The sequence below is a fragment of the Cucurbita moschata genome, unplaced genomic scaffold (assembly GCF_002738365.1).
Source record: "Cucurbita moschata cultivar Rifu unplaced genomic scaffold, Cmos_1.0 Cmo_Scf00047, whole genome shotgun sequence".
Classification (NCBI taxonomy): domain Eukaryota; kingdom Viridiplantae; phylum Streptophyta; class Magnoliopsida; order Cucurbitales; family Cucurbitaceae; genus Cucurbita; species Cucurbita moschata.
In genome coordinates, this window is record NW_019268563.1 from 342,231 (window position 1) to 361,186 (window position 18,956).

Below are 18,956 nucleotides of genomic sequence, written 5' to 3' on the forward strand. Positions count from 1 at the left end.
AAAAAAAAAAAAAAAAAAAAAAAAATTTGCGGTCGTCGACAGGACCGAACGCCGGAGTTTTCGTTCGCACAAGACCCACAAAGCGCGCCCGACGTTGAGGTCACCACGAAAACCAAACTCGACCTTCAGTCACCTCCAAGACACCTGCAAGAAAGAAAATAATGAGAAAAACGAGAAAAATAGTGAGAAAACCGACGAAGCTTTGGAAAATCCAAACCCTACGAAATCGATGTCGAAACCTCCGATTTACGCAACGAAAATAATCCCAGAGTATGCTCGCTCGACAAGAAAAGTGGTCCAGCGGTGTGTGAACTGACTGGTGAGCCCATACTCGCACGTATGGGCTGTGTGTAGAGTATATGATACACGTCCAAATTACCCGTTAGAATAGCACCGTAGGAAAACAGATTGAAAGATAGGTCCCATCATCTCATTTGCATGTGATTGTTGCATAACCCCGATAGGGGTTCACTTACTGAATATTCTAGAAATACTCAAGCCTCGCGCTACTATATTTTTCAGATAAAGGCAAGGCACCCATGTGAGATCCACGGCAGCATCGCACATCCCGGGATCGTGGCACATGCATAGGATAGTTGTTTTCATTTTGTAGTATAGGTTAGTATAGGTTGAATTTCATTTGCATTCATAATATAGGTTAGTTTAGGTTGAATTCCCGTTTGCATCATTAGTATAGGTTGAACTGTAATCACATAATAAATCATAGGGTAGTATAAGACATTTGTTCCAGCTTTAGTTCTTTTTCCTTTCTTTCCCTTGTATTCGTTATTCTAATAAAAGGAAAACTTATGTTGCATTTATGATAAGAGCCTATTTAAGGTAAATTCCGCATTTAAAGTATAGTAATGACGTTTGATTAAATAAGTAAAATTTAAGGTCATTACAAATGTAATATTTTTTTTAAAAAACATTGTACTTTTCTAGATTTTTTTTCATCTAAATGTAAATTTTCAAAACCTTAGAACTTGATTATTGATCGAGTTTATTCCATTCGTGTTTACCTAATACAAGTTCTAAGCTCCAACCTTTTGATCGGTGTTGGTTGACAAAATACAAAAAGGGGGGAAAACCGTAGAAGTTTGATAGGGTAGGATTGAGGATGGGATGGAATAGCCAATGTACTTGTGGTTAAGATAAGTTTTGAATCTCCTACCTCTAATATAATTGACCGACCCGTCATCTCTTTCGATCAATAATGTCTTTGCTTCCAGATACTATGTCAAGACCAGAATTTTGATGTAACGACTCTATTTTTCTGCTATGATAAAGTTGTTACCGTATGCATAACATATACTTTGTGTGCAGGAATATTCATTGAAAATAATTCATAAACGATGTCATGGATTTAAATGTTTAAAGTAAAACCTTTAAGAGAACACAAAAACATTTAAAATGAAAATGAGAAACGACATAAGGAAAATAAAATAATATCATATTCTAACCTAAGACTACGAAAATATGAAATGCATCTACCCTAACACATGTTTCATGGTTTTCAACGCATTGTCTTTGTCATCCATACAGGGGTGTCTTGCCTTTGTCTGAAATGTAAGAGTAACACATGACTTGAGTATTTTACAAAATACTCAGTAAGTAACACCATTATTGGGGTTGAGAAATGCAAATCATATCATTTAACACATATGTAGTATTGGGACCTATCATTTAACACATCATTTCATTTCCTTAGGCGGCTTTCCAATTCAAGTAAGGTTGGATGTGTAGTATTTCTCTACACATCGCCCACACATGCGAACGTGAACCCACCAAGTGCGCTCACACACCCCCTAGGCTTACTGGTCGAGCTAGCACTCGTTAACAGGCTGTTGTTGTTGTTAGACACCACGGAGGGAAAACGACTGTTGTTACATCATGGTGAACATAAATGTCATAATCATACTCATAATCTACGTATCCGTAGAGGTCCCCATAACTTTCGATCATGGCATAATGAATGATACAAGACAAAACTCCATTCATTCACAACCTACTATGTCCAAGAATTATGCGTACATAACTCTTATACATTATTTCATACATAGCATAGTTTTCATGACATGGCATAAGGAGACTTGTGGATCATATATTATCGTTTTCATAACAATTTCATACTTTATGACATGAAAACATCTTAGCATAGCTTAGCATAGCGTATCATAGTTCAAACGCATAATTCAACATCACATGATATAGCATAACATACCTAGCTTTACTTGGCATATGATAGTATGACAAGGCATTTCAGAGCTTAACTTAGCATATCTTCGCATAACACAACATCACATAGCATAACACAGCAAACCATGGTATAACATAGTATATCATAGCATAACATTACATATGACACAGGTAGGGACCACGGGAACGTGTCATCCTACATAAAATAATTTTTTCAACTAAGTCATGAATCTAATAGCTTTTATAGGTATAATAACAATACTATTTGGGTAGTGGAGCCAGTTACTTGGTTGCCCGAGGCTAGAATTACTAATTATTCTTTGTACCATCATAAATTTGCTCTTCAATGTCCAATTCAACCTCAAATCCATCATCTCGATGATATCAATTAAGAAAAAATCACTACAAGAAATAATGGATACAATAGCTTACGAAAAACGCTATCATAAACTTTTTATAGCGTTTTTCGTATAGCATTTTTCGTACGTTGTAACAGTCCATGTTATTAAAAGTCTGGGACATTTTATAGCGTTTTTTTTTTGTAGCTATAATAAATGCTATAATAGAGTATGAAGTTATAGCTTATATATACATTGTTATGTAATCATTTTATAGCATATTTTTAATGTTATATTGTTTAATATAGCTCAAATATTGTGCTATCTTTAACTTATAATTACTTTTTTTTAACGCTATAATATAGTATTTATAGCTTTAATATTATGTTATACTAAAATTATTTAGTCATTTATAATAATTATAATTATCCTAATAATCTTTTCCTAGCATTTTTTTTTTGTATAAATTTATTTTAATGTTTAAATATAATTGAATTAATTATGTTAGTGATAAAATTTAATCAAGTACTAGTTATTAACTAAACACATTAAATGTCATGACTTCAATTCATAATTTTTTTTAACAACGGAACTACTCAACTCGAACTCAATCCGAAAACAGAGGGTTGGATTGGGTTAGGTTACCAATCCAACCAACCCGAATTTTTGAGTTGGTTCAAAAAATTCCCTCAATTCAACCCAATCCGACCCTTATACACCTCTAAAAGACACTATCTCCGGAGTGAGCAATTCACGTGAGGGATTTGAGGATGATGATATGATGTGATATGATAGGTTGCTCAAATGTTTTATCTTTATCCTTACTTTTTCTTTTCTCTCTGACAAAAGAAACTTTGAATAACTATGTCAACCAAATTTCTTTTTCTTTCTAACAAAATAATAATAATAATAATTAAAAGGAAAAAAAGAAAAAAAGATGTCGACAGAATTTGAATGACAACATCACTCGATAATTACACATTTTAAAATATATGGAATTGAATTATCATCTCATGTCCATAAAAATTGAGACATAAAAATTGAGACATGAAAAATGATATTTATCCAATAATGAAAACTTTAGTTGCTACTTTCAATAAAGCATATGAAACTATACCTACTCCGACTCTATTCTGCTAAAATAAAGTTGCTATTATATGTATGACATATCTAATATGTATGAAAATTCGTTTATAAACCGTTCACCAATAAATGATGTCATGGACTTAAACGTATATACAATTAATTTCAAATAAAAGAAAACATTAATGGGATAGTAAAAACGAAATGTCAATAAATTTCGAAGTAATGAAAACGCTCTGATTTGACATAAGGGCTACAACTTTCCTTACTATATTCTCATAGCTTGCATAGTGACGCTGTCATCCATACAATGGTACCTTACCTTGATTTGAAACAAGAAGTAGCACAGCAGTATTTCTATCTAAAAAAATACTCGGTAAGTAGCCATAGTGTTGGGGTTGGAAAATGCAATTACATGCAATAATAGTGGGACCTACTTTTCTTTAAAAACATCATAGCCTTTAACTTTACTTTCCAATCCAAATAGGGTTGGATATGTAGTACTTTCATACGGCCCACGCACGCGCGCATGGACCTACTAGACGGATACGTACCCTTGGGTATGACCTTCAGTTAACGCACGCTCACACTATCAGAGTCTTAGAGGGAAACGAGTTTGCGTAATATCATGGTGTACATAGATATTGTAATGGACGCACCTGTACTAATCATAACAATACACGTTACATACAATGCATGAGGTCCCAACAACTTTAAATCATGACATATACTTATGATATAACTCATACCTCCATTCTTTTCATGACATAGTGTCCCTATGAGACATACATACATGGTACTTATTATATCTTTTGTAATTAGCATAATGACTTACCAATATTCCATGGGCATAGAGTGAACATGTTAACATAATTTACATGGTGTGACATATAGAAGTTCATGCATCATACAACATCGATATCACAACATAGTTTCATAGCCTTACATAATCATAGCATAACTTGTATTATAACATAAACATAATATAACACATGTTAAACAATGATAAAACATGACTTGTGCAGGGGTCATAGGGCACGTATCATTCATACAACAAACAAGTCATCCAACCAAGCTAACATTAAAAGATTTACTTAGTTGGCCTAAGTCGAAATCATTACGCTTCTTGGATGCTATCTTAAAGTTACTCCTTCAAATCTAATCTAGTTCAACCTAAGAAGTCTCACCGTCATAAATTAGAATTTTATTATGAAAAATTGGTTCACTTAATTTAAATTAGCTAAAAAGTAGTCATACTAGTCTTAAACGACTCTCAAAGTGCCAAAAACATCTTCCAAAGAGTCAATAGGTAGAAAAGTGTACGAACATATCAAACTCGAACCATATTAGCCAACCTCAAAAGCGTCCGAAAATATCAAACCTAAGCTAGATCAATCGCCCTTGAAAAGGGTCAAAAATATCAAACTCGAGCTGGATCTGTAGGGAGGTTGAACATGAGTCATCAGAATATAGATTCTCCGACTGGATCCGAATTGCGAAAGTGAGATTTGGGACAACTTTTTTATTATTTTATTTTACTTTATTTTTCTTTGTAATTTTGATTGGATAGAGAATAAGAAAAAAGGGCTACAAAGCCAATGCAAAGTCCCCAAATAATCAAACGGCACAAGGAAAACACATTCATCACTCACCATCATCCGAGTTGTATTCCATGAATGTTATATTATTATCATCTTTCAATATTTCTTCCTTTTTGATTTTGTTGTTTGCAAGAAAGTAATGGAAATGAAGGAAGTTGGGACCTTATATTTGTATGATTTGACTGCTTTCTTAATTTTCTTACTTTAATACTTTTGTCCATTTTAGACCAAAAGAGAAAGATAATAATATTCACGTGTTGGATATTCAAAGCAAAAGGACCATTACTTTTCTTTGCACAACTCTAAATACCTTGTGAAATTCTTCTTTATCATTATTAGACATTGACATTTTTGTGTTGATTTTATACCAAAAGTTTTAGTTTTTACCAATAAAAACCTTAATTTTGAATAAAGGATGCAATTATCAAGGCAAACAAGAAAATTAAACAAAAACTAAAAAAAAAACAAAACTCAAAATAATTTGAACCGAGGCCAAACAACATCTATTATCATACCTCAAGGTCTAACTACAAGGTCGAGAGTCAAGAAGTTACAACGAGCTTTAATCACTTATGATCAAGCTATGGTGAGTACGTTAAAAGAAGTTTTATAAGATATTGGAGTCTTTCCCCATATTATGTGCAAAATTAAGCTTCAAGATGGGGATGTATCAGATGTAATTTAACTTGCATTTATTAAACTCGTAGTTGAATTTATGGAACGTAAGTTTAAACTACTTCAAGCTATCGTTCATCGGCCCATGAATAGTTACTAGATAACACATTTCATTTATTACACTATTTTAATTGAAATTTCAATTTTTTCTTTTACCCGTCGTACTTGTTTTAATATGAGAGTTATGGTTCTATTATAACTCACCTAGGTTATTATATTTCATCATTAATGTGTCATTTTAATATAGAAGTTAGGGTTGTATCATAACTTACATATGTTACCATATCTCGGGTTGTATTATAACTTACATAGTTTACCATATTTCATCATTGATTAGTCAATTTTAGTTGTATCTCTCAGTCCTTTTTGGGCCAATTAGGTTAACGATGTAAAATGCTGTATAAAGCCTTCTTTTTCTTTCATTGTCGACACAATATTCTTAATTGAAATGAATAGGTTTCTTTTTAGTGATTGTTGAGAGATAGATTTTTTATATTACCAATTCTTGTGTTGTAGAGCTTGCATGCCTGAGTCATTTAAATGATGTTGATCCAACCTGTGTGGAGTGATTTCAATTACAGAGTTTAGAAACAAGTTTTCATTACTCCTAATTTTATAGGAAGATAATCCATTCCAAAACTTTTTCTTCGACTGATTCGTTATCGTTTTGAGATTCTTTGATATTTTAGATCTAAATGACATGTTCTTATCAACTTCAAGTATAAACTCCCATGACTTTTCTTTTAGTTCCTCGAAAACCTATTTTACTTTTATACCCATGAGTTTCTCCGCGCTCGAAGATTTATCACAATTCATGGAGGGCTGCAGGAGGGAGAAGGCTACCTTTATAGGACCTGAATAGGGAGAATGAGGGCTACTTCTATGTGGCATATTGGACTTGCAGTATTGGAGAAAAGTTGCACAATTTTCAACTCTAGGATTTTGAATCACTCATATTCATCAAATTCATCAAGTATGGAGGAGAAATTGATGGTATGGACTTCAGGTTCTTCATTTCAATTGTCTTTCTATTATGACAGGATTTGTTAGAGTTAGGAGATTTCATACATGTTTCTTAAAGGATGTTGGAGTTTATTCCAATTAAAAATTGGCATTCTCACATGCATCAAAAATTTTTACCCTTGGCCTAATTAGGGTTTTCATGAAAGTGAATGGGTTGAAAAAGCCCAATTCATATGTAGCAACTAATTGCATTTTTAAAATTTTGGAAAAATAATGTACCTTCGAATTTGGAAGAAGTTTGAGGAAAAAAAATTTTAATGCTAAAAGCTTAAATTTTGAGTTTTAGGAAACCTCGTTACTACTACGATTCTTGTCCCAAAACTTACTTATAGATGAATCTTGTACCGATTTTAATTGTTTCAAAATCAGTTTTTGGATAATCCATTAAAAATATCTACACCAATGAATGTGTTGTCGTCTTTGGTTTTGCATTTCAGCTGTTTGATCTAAAGAACTTTACATCTTCTAGAACATGTACAAATTTAAAGATACAAATTAGTTCATGAAACTAGCTAGGTGTGAAACGAATCTCGTGCAGATTTTAATGGCAATGGCATTTTCATAAATAAGAGAAAATTTAGGGACATTTTGTAATTTTCCATTTTTTAATACAATCGAACTTTTTCTAAACAACTTTGTTCTCAGCCTCTGTCCTGTGATATATCATAAGACCAATAATTTGATGGTAGATCTTTAATTTTTTTTTCTTCCGTTCATGAGCCTCGTAAATTTCCTCATCGGTAAGAAATTAAAAATTTAGAAAATTTCTTAAAAATTAGAAAAATGACATTTTTGTGGTTTATAAACCCAAACCTTTTCCAAAAGTCTTTGAATCCTCGTAATTCTTTTGCTAGGGTATTGAAAATATCTTCCTTCGCCCCTCATCCTTCGGTCTCTTAATTTTTCTTTGGTTTCGTTAATCCTTATTTGGGCACCTTAAACTTACCTTAGTTCCTTAACCTTACTCGAAGGTCTTACATTTCTTTTATGTTCCAAGCGATACAGTCTGACCCAAGAACATGTTGTATCGTGGGAGGTTTAGGGGTTCGAGCTTCAAACGTGATCTTAGTTATACCCCTAACTTAGTTTAGGTTCTAAACTTGATCCAAACATCTTAAAATCTTAGGTAAATGTTCATGTTTTTGTATATAGGCCTTAAAATCTTGAAGGTGTATGGACATTGGAATATCTTAAAGAAACCTTACGATATTTTGGACATTTAAAACCTTAAACTTAGTTCAAGCTTCAAACGTGATCTTAGTTATATAACTTTATGTAACCCTTAGTCATCATGATATAAGGCCTCTTTCAAAGTTTCATGAAATTTGGAGGTCGTTTGGGTCATTTATCGGAAGTAAGTTAACTTAGAGGCATTATGATCATTTTAGACAGTTGCTTGGTTGAGCTATTTAACTTCATCCAATGACCACATATTTTCATATATAACCGTAATATTTCAAATTAGCATAGTCCATTTAGTGAGCTATTTTATTGTTATTTAATTTTTAAGCAGAACGCTTGGTTTAAGTCTTTAACTCACCGTTTTTGACTTAATTCTTCCATAATCCTTTAAATTATACTTCACTTAAGGTTCAAAATGAAATCCAAGCAATTTGCTTCAAATTGGCTACTCACCTCATCCTTTATGTTCGGGTTTTAGTTCTCATAATTCTATGTCCAATTTGCTCCAAATTTTCTTTGGTACATCCATCTTGGGTCTAGTTTCTAGAATCATCAAGAATTTCTCGTGAAGAGAATTAATTTGATAGAAAAAACTGAGAGGTGGCTTAATTTTGGGCGGACGTAGTTGGTTTAATTGAATCGGTTACATCATCACTTCTTCCCTAAAACAGGGGAAGAAGACACAATGACCATGGTCATTCACCTCTGAAACTTGTCTTCTACAGCTAAATACAGAGCGTTTCTTTCCTTGATTTCTTCATGAAACTTGAAGATCATATTGCAAGGAAGAGTTAAAAGGATCAAAACTTCACCTTGTCAAGATCATAGCCAAAGTTATTAACGTCAAAAGTTAATCGAAAAATCTTGTTTCTCGCCCGAATGTAATTGAGAACTTTTCTTATTGGTCGGGACATTCTAGCCATTATTAGACCTCATTTCCTTCTTCAGATATCTTCCTTATTTTTCCTTGGAGCTAAAGAATCCATTTTGGAAGGATGACTTTGCATGAATGCTCTCAATTTTTCAAAGCTTTCTCGTCCTTCCTCCATTTTTACGTTGATTCAAGGCTTATTGGGAAACTCGATAGGGAGATCCTCGACCCTCATTCTTCATGAAACCTTCTCCTCTCAATGCCACAAAACTAATGGATTGGTCAATTTGAGACGAGAGGAACTATAGATAAAAAAAAAAAAAACTCAATTTTACCCGAACTTGAAAAACTCAAATTCCCTGCATTCCTAAGCTTGTTAGCTTTCGTGGTCTTTTTTTAAAATACTTCTTGAGCGTCGAATCTTCTTATAGCTCTGAATTTTATTATTGAATTCTCTTCCCATGGTCAATCTTATAGAGAAAATGTGTTTGAACCACTTTTAGTTCATGAAGGATTCATGAAACTTTGCTGGGGAAATCATGGGGAAATCGTTTAGAACGTGTAGAAATTTGTTTGAGGGAAATTAATGGACCTTAGCTCCTCAATTTTCGAAAACCCAAGAGCAAGAAAACACATGATCTAAAAGCTTCTATAATAGTTCCTATAATTCTTTCTTTATAGAAAAAGCTTTCACCATTTTATTGTTCGAGAATTATGTTGATTTTAAATTTAAAGTTTCTTAATAGTTCATCAGAAAATTCTACTCCGACATAGAATTGCTGACCTTAATTTTGAATATTAGTCGTTGGATTTTAAGCGTTAGACAAATAATAATAATAAATAAAATATGTTTATTTAACCAATCCCCCATATTTTTATCTCCATTCCAAAAACTCAAAAACAAAAATGAAAAATTAGTGGGTTGTTCAACCCTTGGCACATTCCACTACAAGGTTTTGTTATTTCTTCCCTCCCATTCTACACTTTTCTTCAAGAATTTGTGGAAGTTCTTAATATGGTAACCTCTTTCTAGTGCTGTCCGCCAAATGCTGCCACCACAAAACTACGATACCAATTGTTGTAGCGAAAGTAGAATGAATGTACTCACAACACTAATGAACGGAATTACACAAAGAGATACCAAGATATTTACGTGGTTCGGAGAGAAAAAATTTCCATACATCTACGGGTAGCAACCAATTACTAAGAATCAAAGTGTTTACATGTGAATACCTCACTCTCACCCTAGTCTCTCGCCAAACTGCCACTCAACAAATACAACGTGACACACAAACTCAATCAAATTTCCAATATCCTTAACCTCCTAGACACACCTTTTATAACAGTTATATACTAAATGAGGATTTATAACCAAAAATAAATAAGATATTAATTAAAATGGTTATAGATTAAATAACCAAATTAATATTCTTATTTATTCAAAATGATTATATTTTGAATGAGAGTTAATTACTAAATTATATAAAAAACCTCCATTTTTATAGACAATTTAGAACATCTCCGCCTTGTCATAAGATCTCCATGTCCATAACTGATTTGGTTGCCACCAAGTCAATAGAATAATTCTTCCTTCCGACATTGAAGAAATCCAAACAATGCCAAAACTTTCTACGAACGATCGCCTTTGTCAACCTATCAGCAGGATTATCAACAGTTCAATTTTCAATAAACGAATGTCCCCTTCATTGATAATTTCTCAAATCAAATGAAATCAGACATCAATATGCTTAGTAGAAGCATGATGTACTTGGTTCTCTGACAAAAAAAAAATAGCACTCTAGCTATCACAAAACACATCTATATGTTCCTGCAAAATAGTCATTAACTAAACCATGCAACCAAATAACTTCTTCCAAAGCTTTCGTTACTGGCATATATTCTACTTCAGTGGTAGACAATGCAACAGTAGATTGCAATGTTGAACGCCAACAAACAGGTCCACCAGCCATTGTGGATAAATAACTAGCAGTAGATCATCACTTATCCAAATCACCAACATAATCAGAATCTACATAGCCAACTACGAGATTGTCAAGATTAAACATCTCTTATTTTTAGTACCAATAATGTACCTAAGAATCCATTTGACAACCTGTCAATGTTTTTTGCCAGGATTATGCATATAATGGCTCACCATGCTTACTGCATGTGAAAGATCAAGTCGAGTACACACCATAGCATACATCAAATGTAACGCCCGCTCATCGTCAACGCGATTAACAGGAGTTACCATCATCAATGACAACATACTCTAACACCCAACCATAATCTCAAAATATTTAAAAAAAAAACATCCAGTAAAACATTTAAAATCGGTGCTATTTTAAACTTAAAACAACCGAAGTGAATTCTTGACAGCGAAAACATAAATATACAAAACAGACACAGACATGGATTCCCAGTAGTCTTCAGTCCGCGGGTCTCGTCTTCGGTTGGCCTGCACCATCTAAATCTGGAAAGAAAAGTTATAATAATTTTGATGAGTAATTAAATTACTCAGTAAGTAGCTAGCTTATCATTCAAGAGTTCATAACTAATCATTCCAGATGTTTTTAGGTTTTATTCATCATTGACTCCTAGTTCTCATACTAGGGTCATATGTTCGTTAATGAGGTATCTCAGCTACCTCCAGCTAGGTTACTGACTCTCTCTCGATATGCTTATCTAGAATTTTCGGACTCGTATGTAAGACTCGCTCTCGGTCAAATACGGCCCGTCTACTAATTGCTCTGGCGGCCTGTTTATCTCATATACCAACGGTCAGGAGTACTCATGCTCCCTGACTTAGCACACAGCGCGTTGGCCAGGAACTTCGCGGGAATTAGTAGACTATCATACTCAGTAAATAAGCCATAGCTCAACCACCAATAAGCATATTTAGAGTCATAACCTTTCCATTAACATGCATAACATACTCACAGTTACTGCATGCTTTCATACATGTATCATGATCAACACGTAGAACATTCTGACAATCGTTTATATCACGCTTACATCACAGGCAAGCAGTCACAATATACAATAAACACGAACTATCATCAAAGCTCATCATAACTTATTAAGCTCTTAATCAGGTAAACAACATACTCACATGTTGTAAAACAAGTTAAGAACTAGTTCAAAGGTCGATACGCTACTTACCTGGTTTCGAATCCCTTTCTCTCTTGATTGTACATTTAATAGGGTATTTCAACACAATTCCTTCCAATTAGACCTATATTTCACCATTTTCAAGGTAAGTATAGGTCAATCTAGGTAGAACAGGTCAAAACAAATCGAACGGGACAAACCGGGAATCGAACTGATGCTTCACGCGCCCTCACGCGCCTCGGTGTGTCTGTCCCACGCGCCAGGAGCACGCCAGTCGCACGCCCAGTCGCGGCCCTCACGCGCCTGCGTGTAGTGCACGCGCTTCTTCTTCTTCCTTGCGTTTTTCTGAAATTTTTCCATCTTTTCTGTTAATACCTACTATATCCCGAAGCCATATCCTCCTTCTACGGTTCGAATTTCATCCTGATTCCTTCTACAAATTTATAGATCTCCTTATTACGTTTCTAACAAGCCCTATTTCATAACTTATTATACAATACGAACCAAGATATCGAGATTTAAAGGTTCGGTGATATGGGTTTTTCGTTACCTTTGCGACAACCGCTTAAATCAGCTTAGTTCAGAGCTTCAATGGCTGAAAAGCCTTCACAATCGTCTCCCCATCCTCACGTTTGCACGTTGTCACAGCGAACGCCAAAAAAACTTTAAGGTTTTGTCGGAAAACACGGATTATAACACTCCCTGTTTTCTGTTTCCCTCTTCCTCTGTTTCTTCGATATTTTTTTGTGCTTCCTCGTCGGCCTTGCCAACGCCAACCACCTCCCACACCTCCATCTTCCTCTCTTTTCTTTCTTTTCCCTTCAACCACCTTTTCCCTTCAACCACCTGTCTATTCTTCCTTTCTCCATGGCAGCAGCTTCAAGCTGCTGCTGTCCCTTTTTTTTTTTTTTTTTTTTTTTTTTTTTTTTTTTTTTTTTTTTTTTTTTTTTTTTTTTNTTTTTTTTTTTTTTTTTTTAATTTTATTTATTATTTATTATTATTTTTATTTAATTAATTAATTTATTTATTTATTATTTTCGGGTTATTACATCAAAGCCCCAACAACATTTGTATAAAAAATATTCTTCATATGTCTTTTGTCATCATTGGAACTTGGACACATGTAAGCACTAAGCTTGAATAAGGAGCCAGTGACGTACCAACCGGTTTGGTTGAATTATTCAACCAGAATCTTTTCAACACTTTGTGTAGATACTGAGATTGAGTCAACCAAACTGTACCTCTCACTCGATCTCGCTATATCTCCCTTCCAAGTATTTTCTTTGGATTGACTAAGTCTTTCATTTCAAATGTTTTAGAAAGCTGATTTTTGAGCTTATCAATCTCCACCTGTCTCTTGGAAGCAATTCACATATCATCAACATATAAGATCAAATGGATAAACGATCCATTATCAAGGCACCAATAATACACACAATGATCAAATTGACTATGAGTGTACATATGTTCTACCATAAAGTGATCAAATTTTTTATACCATTGACGAGGAGATTGCTTCAGCCCGTACAAAGATTTCTTCAATCTACGTACCAAATGTTGTTGTCCACCCTGTGAAAACCAACTGGTCGTGCGATATATATTTCTTCTTCCAAATCTCCATGCAAAAAAGCAGTTTTTACATCGAGTTGTGCAAGCTCAAGATTAAATTGAGCAACCAAATCCAATAAAATTCGAATAGAAGAATGTTTTACCACATGTGAGAAAATCTCATTGTAATCAATACCAATTTCTTTCTTATCTTTTCGAAGTTGTACCAAATCCCAAGTTTGATTTATCTTCAACGATTCTATCTCCTGATTTATAGCCTCTTGTCAATGTAAGCTATCCGGGCTCTGAATATCATCTTTGTAACTGTTGGGAACTCCATCAATCATAGGGAAAGCATATGCTATCGTATCATCAAACCTTGCAGGTTTTCAAATTTCTCTTAGTGGTCTATTCCTAGTGATGGACCCAAGTTCCTCCACTCTTTCATTTACAAGGCTTTGCTCCACCTACTCTAAGACATCAGAGTTATTATCTACCTGCTCAATAGGTTCTTCGGTAGGAGCAACCACACCTAGAGAGAACACCACCTTCTCTACTTGCTTCGATGCCTCGTCATTACTTTCAATCTTCTGCAAAGACATTCCAGACTCATCGAATGTCACATCTCGACTATTGACAATCTTACTTGTTTCTAGACATCATAACCTGTAGCCATTCACGCCTTTGCTAAAGCCCATAAATTTGGCTTTTTTTTCTCTAAGATCCAACTTTGAGTCTGTCACATGGTAATAAGCAGGACATTCAAATACATGCAAACTATCATGATCTCTATCAGGAGCACCTAACCATACCTCAAGTGGAACTTTTCAAACATTTCCAGAAGCAGGTAAACAATTCACCAAGTGAACTGTGTAATGGAGAGCCTCAGCCCAAAATGCCTTACTCAATCCTTGAGACAATATGCATCAAACCTTCTCTATCAATGTCTGGTTCATTCTCTCAGCAACTCCATTTTGTTGTGGCTTAACAGGAATAGTGAAGTGTCGAACAATCCCTTCATCTCGATACTCCACTCTAAATTGATCTGGATTCTAGTCTGCCTCAATCACGTCGTTCTACCGCTAGAAGGTGTTCTCGTCGAAGACGACGTCGCGCGACACGTGAGCTCGCCCCCTCCCCCCNAATAGACGTGGTGGCAAAGGAAGTGGTGCCACCGAAAGAGTTCGGGTATTGGAGGTGGTGGCAGAGGACGTGGTGGCACTGAAAGAGTTCAGTTCATCTGCGCTGATGGCATGCAGTTCGGCCACCTCTTCTTCGAGCTTGTGCGCCGGTAGTGCTAGTGGTTCACCTTTTCCTAGTAGGTCTTCAATCATCCGGTACCTGGCTGCAAGACCATCTTTGCGATCCGCATCTAGCATAGCAGGACCCGTGGCCAGTGTTGGCGTAGGCATGCCTAGTGCGCGCTCCTTCTTCTACTGGCTTGGTAACGAGGTACTCCATCGTGAATTGATCTGGGTTCTGGACCGCCTTAGTCACGTCCTTCCACTGCCAGAAGGTGTTCTCGTTGAAGACAATGTCGCGGGATACGTGAGCTCACCCCTGAAGGATCATAGAGCCTGTACACCTTGCTCCCGGGTTCATAGCCGATGAAGACGACCTTCAGCCCCTTGGGATCGAGCTTGGCGAGGTGGGGATGCATGATCTTCATACATGCAACGTAGTCGAACACTCGGAGATGATGTACCACAGGCTTCTTATTGTACTAGACCTCGTGTGGTGTCTTTCCTTCGAGGCTTTGTGTTGACGACCAGTTGAAGAGTTAGACAGCCGTCATGATCGGCTTTCCCCAGACCTCCCAGGCATCCCGTGTAACGGCCCTAATTTTCTAAACTTAATTAGTGATGTCACCCATACATACATAATTCATTACATGGAAGCTCATCATAAATAACCTTGGCAAAACACAACAAAGTCTTTCATAAAGTTCATAGTTCCAAAACAAACCTATCTCCGAAAATAAAACCTTCAGTAACTGAATTCAAAATAAATCTAAATAAAACAATATTGAATGTGTTAAGTTAAAACAGTCAAATAAATATAAACTCCTAAAAATATTCCCTCTCCAACTTTCATGGTGTCCTCAGCTCCGCCGTCGTCAACCGTACATTGGCGCCTTGCCTTTACCTGAAAAATGTAGGTAGCATGTGGCTTGAGTATTTATGAAATACTCAGTAAGTCACCCCACTATTGGGGTTAGAAATGCAAACACATGCAACATATGAGTGGGACCTAACTTTTCATCCTTTTCTATTCCGGGTAGGGTTGGGTGTGTGGTACTCCTTCACACACGACCCATGTACGCGTACATGGACCCACCAGGCGGGCTCGTATACATACCCCCTGGGCCTGACTTGGTCGGGCACACGTGTTACATGTCGCTGGACACCACAGAACAAAAAAGGGCCCGCATGATATCATGGCGAACATAAATATCGTAATTCATTCTTTTGTATCATAAAGGGGAAGAATCCTGATGCACGTGACATACATATATGCATGAAGTCCCTTAACATATCTAACATGGCATTACATAAGCATTGCTAACATCGCATATACATTTCTTATGTTACATGGCATCTCACATGACTTACATTACATGGCATATTACGTAACATGAAAGTACATTCCAATTGCATAAGCATCTCATGACATGACTCGATAATACTACGCATATCCATGGCATCGATCAGCCTTTTCATGACATATATTACTAACATATCATTCATAACTTCACATAACATAAATAGTCAACGGTCAACATAATCCATTACGTTTCATAGCATAAACAGTCACATAATTCATACATCATATAGTCATATCACATAATAAAACATGGTGCATGCAGGGGCCACAAGGCACGCACCATCATACAACACGTAGTAAACTAACTCCAATAGTAAGATCACTTACCTCGATGGCCTTGGCCGAAGTCACTCACAACAAGCTAATCCCAACGGTTAAATACGTCCTCTAATAACCACATAAAAACTTAGGAACCTTTCATAACATACCCTAGCTAAATCTCATGTTATTTATCAAAATAAACTCCCAACACAAACTGTCTTTGACGGGTAGGAACCATACTGACCTCAGATGGTAAACCTAAGGGCATAAACGGCTTCAGAAGGATTGAAAACCTTGGAATCGATATATTATAGTGATACCGAGACGATAAGCCGAGCCGGCCAACTAAGCCACCAAGCCGAGCCGCAGGATTTGACAGAGTCGAGCCGCCGTACACGTCAAGCCGAGCAGAGAGCACGCGTGCCGAGCCGAGACCAAGGCTGCAGCACGCGTTCGTGTTGGGCCGAAATGCACAGGACCCGCATTCATCTGTGGATCAGTTCAAAGGCCGAAACCCAACCCGACTCTGCATCTTCTTCGCTCGAACCCTCACGAAACCCTAATTTGATGTGCCGCCACTGCCAACAACACAATCCCTTCCGTTTCCAACGACGATCACGTGGCGTCCTCCTCCTTCACTTTCGATGGTTTGCCTTCTTCGACGTAGCGATTCCGACGTTGACGCTAACTTCCACTCGACTCTTTCTCCAAAACAGCAACTTTCGAGAACTCGTCGAGCAAGAACCAGCAAACCAACCCACACGTTTCTCCGGCTAACACTTTCGATTTTCACGTACTCTCAAACACCCTCAAAAATATGAACAAGGTTGGAGAGCAAAAGTCGTTTTCAAGGAAGGAGAAGAGTTGAATATATGAATATAAAAGATTTCATAACTTTTTCATTAAGGTAGTAACTTCCTTGCCAAAAATCGTGCACCTTTCCCAGCGAGAATAAATGCATAGCATAATATCTTTTCATTTTGGCAGCAAAAATAAAATCCCAACATAAAATATAAAAGAAATAAAGATAAAATCTTAACTAAATAAGGCAAAAATGGAAAATCTGAATCGTTACATCCCCGCAGTCATTAGCAGTGATCTTGTCGTCCCGACGATAGTCTGGTTCCGGTGCTCCCCCACCTCATTCTACTGGGGGAGTAGGGTGTCGTTAGGTGCCGCTGCACATCGAGCTCATCGCAGTACTTGCCAAAGCTCGCCTAGGTGAATTCTCTGCCTCGTTCTGTGTGCAGCACTCGCATCTTCTTCCCGCATTCAGCCTGTGCACGCACTTGAATGCGCTTAATTACCTCCGCCTCCTCACTCTTCGCCTGCAGCAGGATCAACCACATGAAGCGGCTCTTGTCATCGACCAACAGGAGGAAGAGAGTTTTGCCGTCTGGGGTCGCTTGCTTGATGGGTCCACAGAGATCACTGTGTACGAGCTTCAATGGCTCACCAGCGCGGTAAGATGCCTGAGATGGGAAACGGGTGCGCTTATGCTTGCCGATGAGACACCCGTCGTACAACTTGTTCATGCCTTCGATTGCCAGGAAACTGTACACCATATCCTTCTTGTGTAGTTTCTGTAGAGCAGGAAAGCTTAGGTTCCCATACATTGTGTGTCACCTCTAAGCTGCTTCTTCAGTCTTCGCCGAGAGGCTGACCGGTTGTTCTATCTTCAACTCCAAGATGTAGAGGCGGTTCGTCGTGCGTCGAACTTGCGTGAGGAGCCATCGTCGATCATTGCAAATCTTGAGCAGCCCACGCTGGATGTAAATGTAGCAGCCGACCTCATGAATTAACCTAGGCTCACAAGGTTAGCCTTGAGCCTCGAGATGAAGTAGACGTCAGTCAGCTTGCGATGCTCGTCACCCTTGTCGACGAACAGGATGGTGTCATGCCCTTCGATCTCGACGATGGAGCCGTCGCAAACCTTCACGATCCTGCGGTTTATTGCCCTTGTGTTGAGGACCCATCGTCGGTGCTCACGCTGCTCGTCCCTTTAGCCGATCTGAGCGAACACTCGCTCCTCCTTCAGCTAAATCAGTTTTCCAGCCGGTGCCTTTGCCACGCCCAATTGGAGCTCTTCCTTGGAATCTATCTACCCCTCACCGACGACGCTCAGCGGAGCAACGCCGTTGTCGATTGCTTCTGTTGATTTGGAATCAGAATTGGGGATGACATGTAGCACCGATGTGCTTACCATGAAAAGTGTCGGCTCTCCCTTCTCGGATTGGACCACATGGGCCTTCTCCTTGTTCCTAGGCTTGCTTCAGCAATCTTTGCTCAGGTGGCCTTTCTTCCCGTAGTTCGAGCACCGGATTGGCCCGCCATCAGCCGACTCCTTCTGCTCCCCTTCTGTCCCATGCGCACGCCCGCGTGGTTTCTACTGCTTCTTGTTGCCTTTTCCGCTGGAAGTTTCGCGGAGCTTTAGGCGTGCAAGCCACTCCTCCTCAGTGA